The sequence below is a fragment of the Amborella trichopoda genome, chromosome 12 (genome assembly GCF_054954075.1).
Source record: "Amborella trichopoda isolate Santa Cruz 75 chromosome 12, AtrichopodaSantaCruz75HAP2 v2.0, whole genome shotgun sequence".
Classification (NCBI taxonomy): domain Eukaryota; kingdom Viridiplantae; phylum Streptophyta; class Magnoliopsida; order Amborellales; family Amborellaceae; genus Amborella; species Amborella trichopoda.
This window is the reverse complement of record NC_142347.1, coordinates 35475448-35489036: the sequence shown is the minus strand read 5'-3', so window position 1 is coordinate 35489036 and position 13589 is coordinate 35475448.

Sequence of the window (13589 nt, the reverse complement as noted above, 5' to 3'; positions counted from 1 at the left end):
GCAGCTAGTTTACTTTTACCATGGATACGAGTAAAGCGGACCACGTAACGACAATGCAGTTAAAATTTAGGGAAATGGTAAAGCCACGTTTGCCTCTCCTAAATATAGAGAGAGAAAATTACGATTTAATATGCTATTTTATTCAAAACAACTTATCTAGTTTATTCTTTCACCACGTGTTTTTTTGTTTTTTCAAAATTGTCTTCTCCCTATAACTCTCTCTCCACGCATAATTTCTCTCCCTCTCTGTCCACTAATTTTCCCTCGCTCTCACTTCAAGCATAATATTTTGGATCTCTTCTTACTTATATGGGATTTTTTCTCCACCCTTTTCCCGCTCGCCTTTTTTTTACGATTATTCTATTTCTTACACACCTCTTTCTTAAAATCTCTTTCTACCGAACATTTTCCTAAAATCTCTCTCACGGTTTTACTGTTTATAATTTTTCTATCACCATCTTTCCTAACATATCTCACCATCTTTTCTAAAATCTCTCTCTTTCTCTCTCCTCCTCTAACGAACTCTCTAGTTCTTTCTATTTCTAAAATATCTCACCCACTCTCTCCCTCTTATTTATATCATCATTTTATTTCAAAACTCTCTCTCTCTATTATTACTCTACTTGTCTCCCTATGATTTCTCTCCAAGCCATTGGAAGAGCAGGTTATTTCCCTTTTATTTTGTTTGACTTTATTTTTTATTTTTCAATGATGATGAACCAATGGTTTCTCTATTTCTTTGTACCCAAAGAAGCTTTTTGGTTGCTCTCTCTAGCTCCTTTCTAAGTATAGACTATAGTTCAGTGTGCTCTATGATGCACTAGGATAGTATACTCCAATATTTAGAGTTCAAAGATAAAATCAAATTTAGGGGAGGTGTCTACCCTTCTACATACAACACATGTAATCCCATTAACCTAGTTAGAGAGGGATTTTTTGGTGTAATAAGTACAATGGGTCAATGTGTGAGAGAAAGAGTATGTGTTTGAGAGAGATACAAAGAGAGGGGAAGTGATAATGGTGAGATAGAGAATGGAAAATAGAGAGAGAAATCCAACGAAAGAAGGGAGTTCGCTCGTGGAGGGATGGGTGATCATATGAGCAGGAGGGGTTGCTTTTAATTAGAAGGGAAGAGATAGAAAAGGAAGGTTAAAAAACTATATTTATCTTAATTTTGGGTATATAAAATAAGGGATCTTATAATATAAGATTATTGGGCAAGCTTTCTATGATTCTCCTGATGGACGGCTGAGATAGCCCCAATCACAATGTCCCATCTCTACACGATTTTATTTTTATTTTTTCTACAAAATATTTTGACTCAAATTTTGGATCTCTTAAATCGCACTGGTAAAAATTATAAAAACAATAAAATAAAAAAATCGAAATACCCCTAAAGGTTTCAAGGGGTATTTTGGTTATTATATTTTATTGAAAACTTATTTTTAATATTTTTTAGGTATGCCCCATTAATAAGATGACACATACCAAATTTCATATCCATACTATTTGTAGAAAAAAACTAAAAATAACATACTATGAAGTATTAGATCTAGATCAACCAGTTAGTGGCTCACTTGTTCTTAATTGGATGGCTGGATAGGAGGAAGTATATATCTTATATGTTTTGGGGAAGTATAGAAACCTTTCCCTAGACTATTTATCTTAATTACAAATGGGTTATAATTACTTGTAGCTATTAGATGTCAAATTGGATGGCTTGGAGTATATCACAAAGTTGAAGAATTTTTATTTTGAACTTTGAGTTTGGTAAGTAACACTTTGACAATCACTAGATTTGAAATCCAATGGATAAGAGTAATTGCGACCTTCATACACTAATACTAAATAAAAAAATATACAATAAGACAATTTATCTTTGGTACAAGGTAGTCACAATTAACTACTAGATGTAAAATTGGATCATTTATTATATTAACTAAATTCAAAGTTCAAAAGAAATTTTCTTGAACTTTATGACATATCCAAGTAGTCAGATTTTACATCTGACCATTGTGAATAATTGTGACCTTATTAAACTAAAAGTAAATGAAAAAAGTTCATATAAGGTTGCAACCTTGAAATGTAGAACTAAAAATGCACCTCAAAAATCCATCGGAAATGGTTATTTTAATTTTATTTTATTTTATTTTTTAAAAAAAAAGGATTTTGAGTCTCATAATAGTGCATCTTGTGACACATTATCTAGACCATCCATTTTCAATATTTTCACATGTTTAGATCTACTTAATTTTAACTATTTTTTGAGTTTAAAATTTTATAATTAGAGATAAAAGTAGACTTTCAGATAATCCTAAAAAAAATTATATCAAAATTATATATTATGATAAAATTTGGAGGTGCACCTCAATTGGATTGATTAAAATGAAATCACACCCAGAGTATCTCATTGTATAAAAGCTTATAATAAATGATCTTTTTGTATACTTTTTCATAGAGCAAATGGAAGAGGGCCAGGACGAGGCAGAGGTAGAACCAAAATTTCAAACGCATTTTTAGGCGTATAAAAATACTACACGAGGGCGGGAATACCATGAAATGAATGCAAATTTCCGGTCACCGTAATTTTTCCTTATTTTATATTTTTTCGTTCTCTGTTAATGTTTCCCCTTTTTACCCTTGTCCCTTTTTTTCCTTCTACTGTCTTTGGCCACATAAAAAAAGGAAATGGTTTTTTTTAACAAAAAAAAACCGAAGACCACACGTTCTATACAACTTACCCCAACCTAACTTTTTCTCTCACTTTTCTCCCCAAAACAAACTTTCTATGCAAATGCCCCCTAAGGGAAAAAATTCATTTTTTATACAGAAATGCCTGTGCACAAAATTTATTTTGGCCAGATTTGACGTTGACTTTCGAACCCAATAGCACATTGTTGGAGTGCACCATCGCATTGTCGGACCCATTATTTCAAATACTTAAGTGCCGGACCGCCCTAAGACAACTACCGGAACAAAACTGAGTACTTCAGATCACCCTTTATATAGTGTCGGAGCCTTGAAATCCAATATCATATATTGTTGGACCGCCCTTTGCAACTGTTGGATCGTCATAACTCCATAATTTTTACTGCCAAACCACACTTACACAATGCCTGATCCCTGTAACTCCAGAAGTGTCTACTGTCGGATTGCCCTTTGCAATTGCCGAAGCCCTGTGACTCTAGAAGTTTTACTACCGGACCGCACTTACACAGTGCCGGATCCCTGTGACTCCAGATTGTTCTATTGTCGAACCGCACTTACACAATGCCGGATCCCTGTGACTCCAGATTGTTCTATTGTCAAACCGCACTTACACAGTGTCGAGCCATGTGACTCCAGAGTATTCTACTTCCAGACCGTACTTACACAGTGCCAGAGCTCTATTTTGATGGGATAGAGGAGGAAGAGGCGTGGGTAAGGTGAAAGTAAAGGAGGGTAGTTTAGGTATTTATTTATTTATTTATTGGTTGAGAGGGTATTTGCATAGAAAGTATATTTTGGAGAAAAAAGTCAGAGAAAAAATTAGGTTGGAGGTAAGTTGCAGAGAAAGTGGGGAAATCAATGCTAATATACCTATATTTTAATAAAATAGGAAAAAAAAAAAAACCCAAACTTTTCAAAACCTCTCCTATACCATTTTTCCCAATTTGTGGCTTTGTTTGACGAAAATACCTTTCACGGTAGTCTTTTTACCGTAAAGAATATTATGGCAATTTAAATACCATAATGTGTAGAAAAGTCCATACGGTACTTTATATATCGTAATTCTTATGATATTTTATACGGTAATTTAATTATCGTAATGTATTAATATGAAATTACAGTACCCAAAGTACCGTAATGTCTTCAACAAATTATACGGTAATTTAATTATCGTAATGTATTAATATGAAATTATAGTACCCAAAGTAACGTAACGTCTTCCACAAATTATACGGCAATAAAATTACCGCAAATTATTTCTTGCTTTTTTTTTTTACCAAACTTTTCATAAAACCCTATTTTGACGATTTGTTTAGCACTTTCATCCATTTTTTATCTCTCTCATCCATTTACTATCTCTCTAATCTATTTTCTATCATATCATCTATTGTTTTTCAATCTTTGAACGAGGTCTCTTAGATCAATACACCAATATTGATTTATAGGCATGTCATCAAAATATTATGTTGTTTTTAGCATCTAAAAAAAATATTATGTTGTTTTTCTATAGTACTTGATATGATTTGACTAACATATTGCATAGATAAGTTTTATATTTATTTATATCGTTGCATAAATGAGTTTTAGATTTATTTAATGGTTGGCCATCAAAATAATGTTTTTCTATAATACTTGATGTAGTTGGGTTGGCCATTGTAATTTTTTTTATATTATGGCATTTGTATTACAATCTAATGTCTCTCATGCAACCTCCTCATTATTTGTAAGTATTTTGAACTTCTTATAAGTATTTTATATATGTTTCCATCTGAAATTTATATGCAGTGATTCAGCTTGTACGCAACAATAATGGGTGAGAACATAGTGAAAATCATTTTACACTTTGGTGGTTTTTTCAAGAGGAAACCTAATGATGGAAGTATTTTCTATGACGGTGGGGACGTAAAGGTTATATTTTTTAAGGGGATCCCATCATTTGAAGAAGTCAATGATCACTTGTCAAAAGTATCAAATTATGCCCCAAGTACCATGACTATTAAGTATATTGACCTAGGGTTATCAAGTAACAATAATATAATACATATTGATGATGATAACGACATTGCCAATATGATGGAAGGGTCTTCTCCCATCATTATGTACGTATCAAACAGACCTATTGAGTCTGACTGCACTGAATATCGACCACCAATAATGCCCAATAATTATCTGTGTGACTGCACTAAATATCGACCACCAACAATTCTAATAATGGTCCATCAAGATTGGTCATGTAAGAAGATTACACTGAAAATCGCTAATTTTCTTATTTGTCAACTTTTTGTTGTGGGTCAGGATAATTCTGACTTGTCTTGGATTTTTTTTTCTACAGCAATTCCCGACCAGAGCAAGTAGTTCACAGTGAATGTGCTGCTGACATAGGCGTAGAAGATGATCATGATTCAGAAATCGAGCAGCATACCAATGACATCAATCCGATAGAAAGCCCCTTGAGGATTAACCGTTATGAAGTTGTACTTCGAGAGGGTCAGGATTTTGATGATGTACAGGCATGTCGTAATTACCTCATTGATTATGCCATTTCACAAAACTTCAATATAAAGTTTATAAAAAGCGAGGTGAAACGTGTATGGGCTGTAGATGGGTGTTTATAGCATGTGTGTTGTTGGAGGGTTAATACAACAAACTTCTTCACCGTGAAGAAGTTTGTAAACGTGTACTCATGTCCCAATGGAATAAGTAGGGTTCATCAGCCGCTTGCTCGAAGCCACTAGGTGGCAAGCAAGCTCAAAGACCGATTGAATGATATGCCCGATCTTACCATCGAAGATAGAGTCAATGATATACAACGTGTTCACGGTGTCATGCTATCTTACCAACAAGAATAACAGGGCAAAGAGGTTGGACAAGAGATAAATGAGGGTTCCCATGTGAAGTCATACGAAGATCTCGTTAAATATCTTCATAAGATCCAAATCACTAACCCTGGAACCGTAACGATTATTCAAATAAATTATCATGATAGGTTTGAGCATGTGTTTATAGACAATCGTCCATATATGTATGGTTTTCTGTTTGGTTGTAGGCCACTAATATGACTAGATGAGACATTTTTTAAGGGAATATACAAAGGGATATTATTGGCTGCAGTTGGGGTAGATGAGAATAAAAATATATTTTCCATTGCATATGCAGTGGTTGATAGTGAAAATATACCAAGTTGGATTTGGTTTCTAGAGCATATGATTGAGCAGTTTTTCAAGAGGTTTGATTTGCCAACATTGACTATCGTCTCAGATCGTCAGAAAGGGTTTCAAGTCATAATTGAAAAAGTATTTCCAACTAGTGAACAAGATTATTATATGAATCACCTTTTCGATAACTTCAAAAAGGCCTATGGAAATTCAGCGTTCACAAAGCTTTATTGGAAAGCTGCATGTTTATTGTCTATATCAGACTGTGATGAGTATATGACAAAGATTAAGAGTGCAAATGCTGAGGCCTATAACTAAATCATATTACGACATCCGAAATATTGGGCAAACACATATTTTCAGGGGTGTAGATACAATCAGCTTACATCGAACATCTCTGAATCATTTAACCAGTGGATATTATAGCTTCTAGAGAAACCCCTTATTAAACTCCTTGAATGCCTAAAGGTTAAGCTCATAGAAGAATTTTCAAAGAAGATGGTCATGTCCCTAGAATGGAGCGGCGTGCTTACACTGAAAGCTTAAAAGGTAATATACCTGAGGAGGGATAAGTCTAGATTCCTTCCTACAGTCACATAGGCACATTATGGTATGTATGAGATCAATCCGGATAAGAAATATGTCATTAATCTGGTGACTCATATATGCAGTTATTTGGTGTGGCATATTAGTCAGTTGTCTTGCAGTCATGCAATCACCACTATAGATTATAGACATGAAGAAGTTACAGAATTTTGCGACGTTTATTTCACAATTCAAATGTACCGCATAGCATATTCCCTTCCCTTCACCTAATGCCTGATGTACTATAGGTACTAGAGATTGTCTATACAACAGTAATGCCGCCGGCTGCAAGGTGAACTGTGAGTCGGCCAAAGAAACGATGCAGGCAAACAGAGTACAAAGAGATTAAGCTTCTTAAATGTAGCCGATGCGGGGTTGTGGGCCATAACCTGAAGACATGTAAATTAAATATATAAAATGATGTAAAGAGGCCATTAGTGTCAAGTGATCTTTTTTTATATGTCATTTTTGTTTCTGAATTTGTAAAGAGACCAGTGCCTACTGATATGACTTTTTAGTTTAATTAATGAAATATCTAAAGTTGTTGATTTTGATGAGTGCGTATTCAATTTTTAAAAAGTATGTGTTCAAACTTATTCAATTTTAAAAAGAAGACGTAATCTTAATGTAATGTGTTGTTCACATGTTGTTTATAGATCACTTAAGTAGACACTTATTTAATTTTTTGATGAGCATCTTGTTCAATTTTTACGGTATTATTTTCACCATCTTTATATCCCATTTTTACGATAATCTTATGGGAAATTTTACAACAGTAATTTTATAGACTTTTAGAGCATTACGGTAATTTAATAACCATAATGATGGATTACCGTAATGACATATTACAGCATTACAGTAAAATTTAGTTTAAAGTATTTAAGAATTTAAATAAAGTAATTTGGTCTGGAGCATTACGGTCTTTTATGTACCGTAATGACAGAAAGAGTATTTATGGTAATAAATTTACCATAATATGTATTACAGTAATTTTATTACCGTAAAGGTCTTTAAGAGCATTATAGTAATCAAAAGACCATAATGCTCAAAAGTTCACTGGAACTTTTGACCATTACGGTCTACTGTGTATCGTAAAGCTTTCTAAACCTAATATGATAAATAGATTATCGTAATGCCCTATAAGAGCAATAAGTTAAGTAAAAGACCGTAATGCTCAATTGTCTTCAGTGGATTTTTTAGCATTACGGTCTTTTGATTACCGTAATGCTCTTAGAGTGCACTGCAGTAATGAGATTACCGTAATACGTATTACGATAATCATATTACAATAAAGCCTTTCGAGAGCATTACGGTAATGCAAAGACCTTAATGCTCAAAAGTCCAGTGGACTTTTGAGCATTACAGTCTTTTGATTACCGTAGTACTCTAAGACAAAATTAGCGTAATAAGTATTACGGTAATTTGATTGCCGTAAAACCGTTTTAGAGAATTACGGTAATCCAAAGACTTTTGAGCATTACGGTCTTACCGTAATGCTTTAGAACATGTTTACGGTAATCGAAGTACCGTAATACTTATAAAAAACCCATCCGGATAGGGAATCAGTCGAATTAAGCTTTACAAAAATCAAAAAATATATATTAAAATTCATTATAAATATTGTCTTTTAGTAATCCAATAAGAAATGAGGGTACTACATTATTAACTTTCATTATTTTTCATCAATTTGTGAATATTGAGATGTTCTTTTCCTGTATAAACTTATGTTAACCATTAAATTTACATCACACAAAAGAAGATTATTATGAAAAAAGTATATAATCATACTTGGACTACAATAAAGAGTAGACTAAATCGATGAAAAAATGGCTACTAAAATCTCGAATTGACAGAAAACCCTAATCCGCTAAAAAAACCCAAATCATTACAACCTAACTAACTATAATCTAAAATTATTACAACCTAACTAACTATAATATTACTATATTGAAATTAAAATTGTTGGTTTACATTTTATAATTATTTTATTATACAAATAATAACAAATCCCGAATATTTTATAATATCTTCTAATTTAAAATGTATTATTGATAACTGTAAGAAAAATAGTACATTACATTATTAATAATATAAAAATTAATAAATAAAATAAAATATTTGGTTATTAATGTAGAAATTATTAGAATACGTACCAATTTTCGAAATAACACTTTAATTTTTCAGAAATTTAATTTTCGAAATAACACTTTAATTTTTCAGAAATTTAATTTTTTAAGTTTCTAGAATAAATGTAGTGAAAAAGATTGTTAGTAGAAAGTCGAAATAACACTTTAATTTTTTAGAAATTTGATTTTCGAAATCACACTTTAATTTTTCAGAAATTTATTGTTTTAGGTTTCTAGAATAAATTTAGTGAAAGAGATTGTTAGTAGAAAGTGAGAGATTTCAAATAGAATAAACTTTTTACTTTTTATTTTTCTTTATGACATTACTTTTTGCGTTTTATTTTTTTTGACAACAAAAATAAAATAGATAGCTCCCAGGTTGGAATTCGAACTTGAGACTTCCACAAAGAAAGTGGAAATGATAACCAACAACGCCATATCACAGCATGTGACTTTACTTTTCATATTAATAATATACATTCATTTTCTGTCTCAATTTAATGCACGCACATTGCTTGTCGGAATTATCCCACATCCAAGGATGAATGTCACATTTTTTCCTATAAATGGCTATGTAATAAACAATTAGGTGCACACGTGAAAGCGCGAGGGTAGCCCAATGTTTGAGAGGAGGTGCCACGCGTAGCAGCCATGCCGGCAGGTTTAGGTTGCCACGTGTAGCTAACATGCCGCTGAGAACCAGTGATCTATGTCCGTTGTGACTCGTTGATTTTTAAATCACTTATTTAAACTATATTTTTATCGATCAATTGGTGTTGATGATTTTTACAATGGCTTCCTTTATGTGGACCATACATACTGGAATAATATGGTGAATGAATTGGTTATTAGTTCATAGTAGGATTCATGTACATTAGCATATCCTGATCATGTACATAAGTATAGCATAATCATGTATAAAGAATATTGATATTTCAACTTTTCAGCCATGCATCCAGCCATGTACCAAAAGATATTTATATATCAACTTTTCATAAAACGATATGGGCACTAATGGCCTAATGGCACTAACAGCCTAATATCACACATATCACAAAAAAACGGCATAGGCACTAATGACCTCTTTATACAGTTTAGACACTACTGACCTCTTTACAACAAATAAATATATGCTTATGAATGCTTTCGTCATACTGCCAACTTCTCACCCCACCATCGTAACTGCACTTCTGTATTTGAGCTGCTCACCTCCCATCTTACAACACGAGGACGTAACTGTCATTTGGGCTCCTCTGGTTGAACTGGTGTGGGGATGGGTTGCGTATTACTTGGTCCCTCATCTGGTCGAGAAGGAAGCCATACTGGCACGTTGTCATCCAACTCCAATTCTACAGATGCTTCTTCCCCTGCAACTTCTGGGTCATAAATTTTAATACTCTTAATGCTTACCCAATTAGGTCCCAATTTCTTGAATTGTAACTTTCACATACAACTTCTGTTACATGGCTGATGTCCCTAGGCTGCATCAAGTCATATGAAATATGAAATTAGATTATTGAGACTTTTAAATTGTATCAAGTCATATGAAATATGAAATTAGATTATTGAGACTTTTAAATTGTATCAAGTCATATGACATATGAAAATAAATTATTACTATTCTATTTCATTAGTATAACTTCGATGTGCGTATTTGGAGGGATGTTTCCTAAATAGATTGTAGATTAGAGGCCTAGTCCTTATCCTGTACCACTCGATATATTCTTGTGTCGGCTTCCCATTGAACATATATTCATTTGCCTAACAAATATAATCTAACATATTCGTCCACATATCAATTTTCGCTCGAAGCTCATCTCCCCAGTTATTAGTCATCTCCCCCCTTCTCTACCTTCTCTGCCTCCTCTCCCACTTCAAGGGATCTATTGGTATCCTTTGATAAAGTTCAAATTGTCTGAGCACACGATCTAGTATATACCCCTTACAAATGTGTCCACATATGAGGTATATGCGACACAAAACAGTCTGGTAGACATTAAGCTCATAATATTTGTCCTTTGCAATTTTTTGTCATATGCCAGGATAATCATCGTATGGGGTCCATATGACCTATGACAAAAATAAGACAATTTAAATAAAATAATTTGCAACTAAAATTAATTAAATTATAAATAAATAAATAAATAAAATAAACTATAAGTATACTATACTAACATCATTTATTCACGCGCTATCAATCTTCTGTTGCCCCACGAGACAGAAGTTGTGAGTTCTATCCCATTATCTAGGAGGGGCCCACTTGAGGGATCTGGGTTGCCCTTTTTTGGGACCGAATTGGACGCAACAATTTGAAATTCTCATAAGCCCAATACTAAAATGCATGTATAAAAAAATAAGAATTACAACAACAAATATCTATCAAACTTTACAAAAAGTATCAAAACATTTAATATACTAGCATTACCAGCAAAAGAGTGACTGGTTCACTTAGGCATTGATGATTAGGACAAACAACCTTTGATAAGGTCTGAAACAAAAAAGCTAAGGCAGCTGCCCCCATGTATACTGATCAGCTACGTCCATATCCTCAAAAAATTGTAAATAGATTGTAGGAACCATACCATCGGTGGAATTCACAAATATTGTGCAGCCGACTAGATATAAGAGGTAAGTACGAGTGCAGGTGTATCGTATAAGAGTGATGCGGTTATAGTTATGTGGTAGCTGTTTAAACGTGTTTCTTAGTTATGTCAGCTGGATAATGGAATGGCTACGACTAGGTAGCAGTTGTCCTATCATGTGGACTATATAATCCTCGTCGTTCTTCACTCTCCTCAAAGTTACAGTTTAACTAGAGAATTTTTTCGTGCATCTTCAAAAGTAGGCATCATCTCTCTGATGTCTACATTGAAGTGCTCGGTGTTCGTCTCTACACGCTACCTCTTGATAATAGTAGATAATGTGCCACGGTCATGGTGAGTAATCGGTACTATGGTCAGAGGATACAATCTTGATCTCCTGACCAAATCAATTTGATCATTGTTTGTTAACGATCATGAATAATTTGTATTGGGCTTCTTACCAATCCTGAGGGTATTTTCTCGATCCTGAAATAGAATTTGTGATTTCAGATACTAAAATAAATAAATTGATTAACTAATATGATAGACAAATAATATAATTTTAAATACTTGTACATACAACTCCTTCTCAGATCTTCTATAATATATGTTCTCTCTGTCTAGTAAGCAATGTAGGAATCTTAGGACCTCCAGGAAGGGTCCATCTTCTGCCATGAGTACTGTTAAACAAGCCATCATAAATAAAAAAGCCAAAGAGTAAGCATTATTACTATTAGTGGCACCTCATAAAAAATATTAAATGGGGTATATGTATATGTAAAGTCTCAAATCACGAGCTAATACATAAAATATTCAATATTATTTGTAAAGAGAATGTTGGACAGTCAAGAAACAGCATTATCCGTAAAATGAGAGTAATTGAAAGAGAATGTTGAGATGGACAAGTGGCAAAACAAAAAAGAGTATTCAAAACAAATCCATTTAAGAAGACATAAGAGTAGTTCCAATAGGTGATCAAATCATAAGTAGTCTAACTTTGTGCGGCATTCACTTAAAACACCTCCAATTAGGATGAGTGATTTGAATCTAATGGAGGGATCTAAAGGTAACGGGAATGCCAAAAAACATATGAATATCAATAGTGACAAGAAAAATGGTGAGTATGTCTGACTGAAGATATAGCTAAACCTTAAAAAATTTGTGGACAAAACTATGAATATCAATAGAGTCGAATGGTGGACAAAATTTGTGTAGCCAACCTCCAAAAATTAGTATAGCACTATGAGATGTTGATGATGATGAAACAATTGAAACCCAAAACTAAACAGCTCATTTCAGACCAAAACAATGAGCAATAAACATTATTTCACAATTTTCAATTCTACGAAGGAATCATTCATAACGCCCTTTCATATTTCAGTATTCCATGGCGCTTTAACAATATTTCATATTTTGCATATATATATATATATATATATATATATATATATATATATATATATATATATATATATATATATATATATATATATATATATATATATCCAATGCATAACAATAAAAAAATACACAATGCTGAACAACTTCAAAGAAACAATTACAATATAGAAACAATACAATCCATCATCACACAGTAAGCTCGAAACATGGACTCAAAAAATAAATCTACATAAATATTTATTACCTCAAATATCTGATGAGAGAGAGAGACCCGTGAGAGATTGAGCTCTATAACAGAATACTTTGGTTCAAGGTTTCACGACACAAAAAAAACCGTAATGGGACCTTTGGTTTAGGGTTTTATGGCACAATCAAAACTGTAATGATTATGACGCTTTTCGTCTAGGTTATAAGGTGCGAAACAATTACGGCATTTCGATTGCCGTAATAAGGTTTCAAAGTCATTACGGTATTCTTAATACCGTAAATAAAAGATTAGGTATTACGGTACTCGAAGTACAGTAATATAACTTCATATTATTACGATATTTAAAATACCATAACAGAATCTCAATTTATAATGGTATTATAATTACCGTAAATGTCAAAATGTATTACGGCAGAAAGACTAGCATGAAGGGTATTTTCGTCCAAAAAAGCCAAAAATTAGGAAAAATGTTGTGAAAGGTTTTGGAAAGTTGGTTATTTGTTTATTTATTTATTAAAATATAGGTATATATTAGAGATAATTTCCCTAAAACGTATTATCTTGAGTTTTTTTTGTAATTTTTTCTAAAAGAAAAACATTCTTGCCACTAGAAAATAGAAACGGAGTTTTAAAAAATAAGTTCCTTATATAGAGCCGAGGTTACAATCAAATTCAAGCCCTCCTCAAAAATTTCACTAGAAGAGGTTATTTTGATGCTCAAATATCCTCAAATGATCATCTCGACATCAAGATGCATGTACATGAGAAAAAAATAGATTTCAAGTTTTGGAAATAGTGCATCTTGTAATACATTTTTTGATGG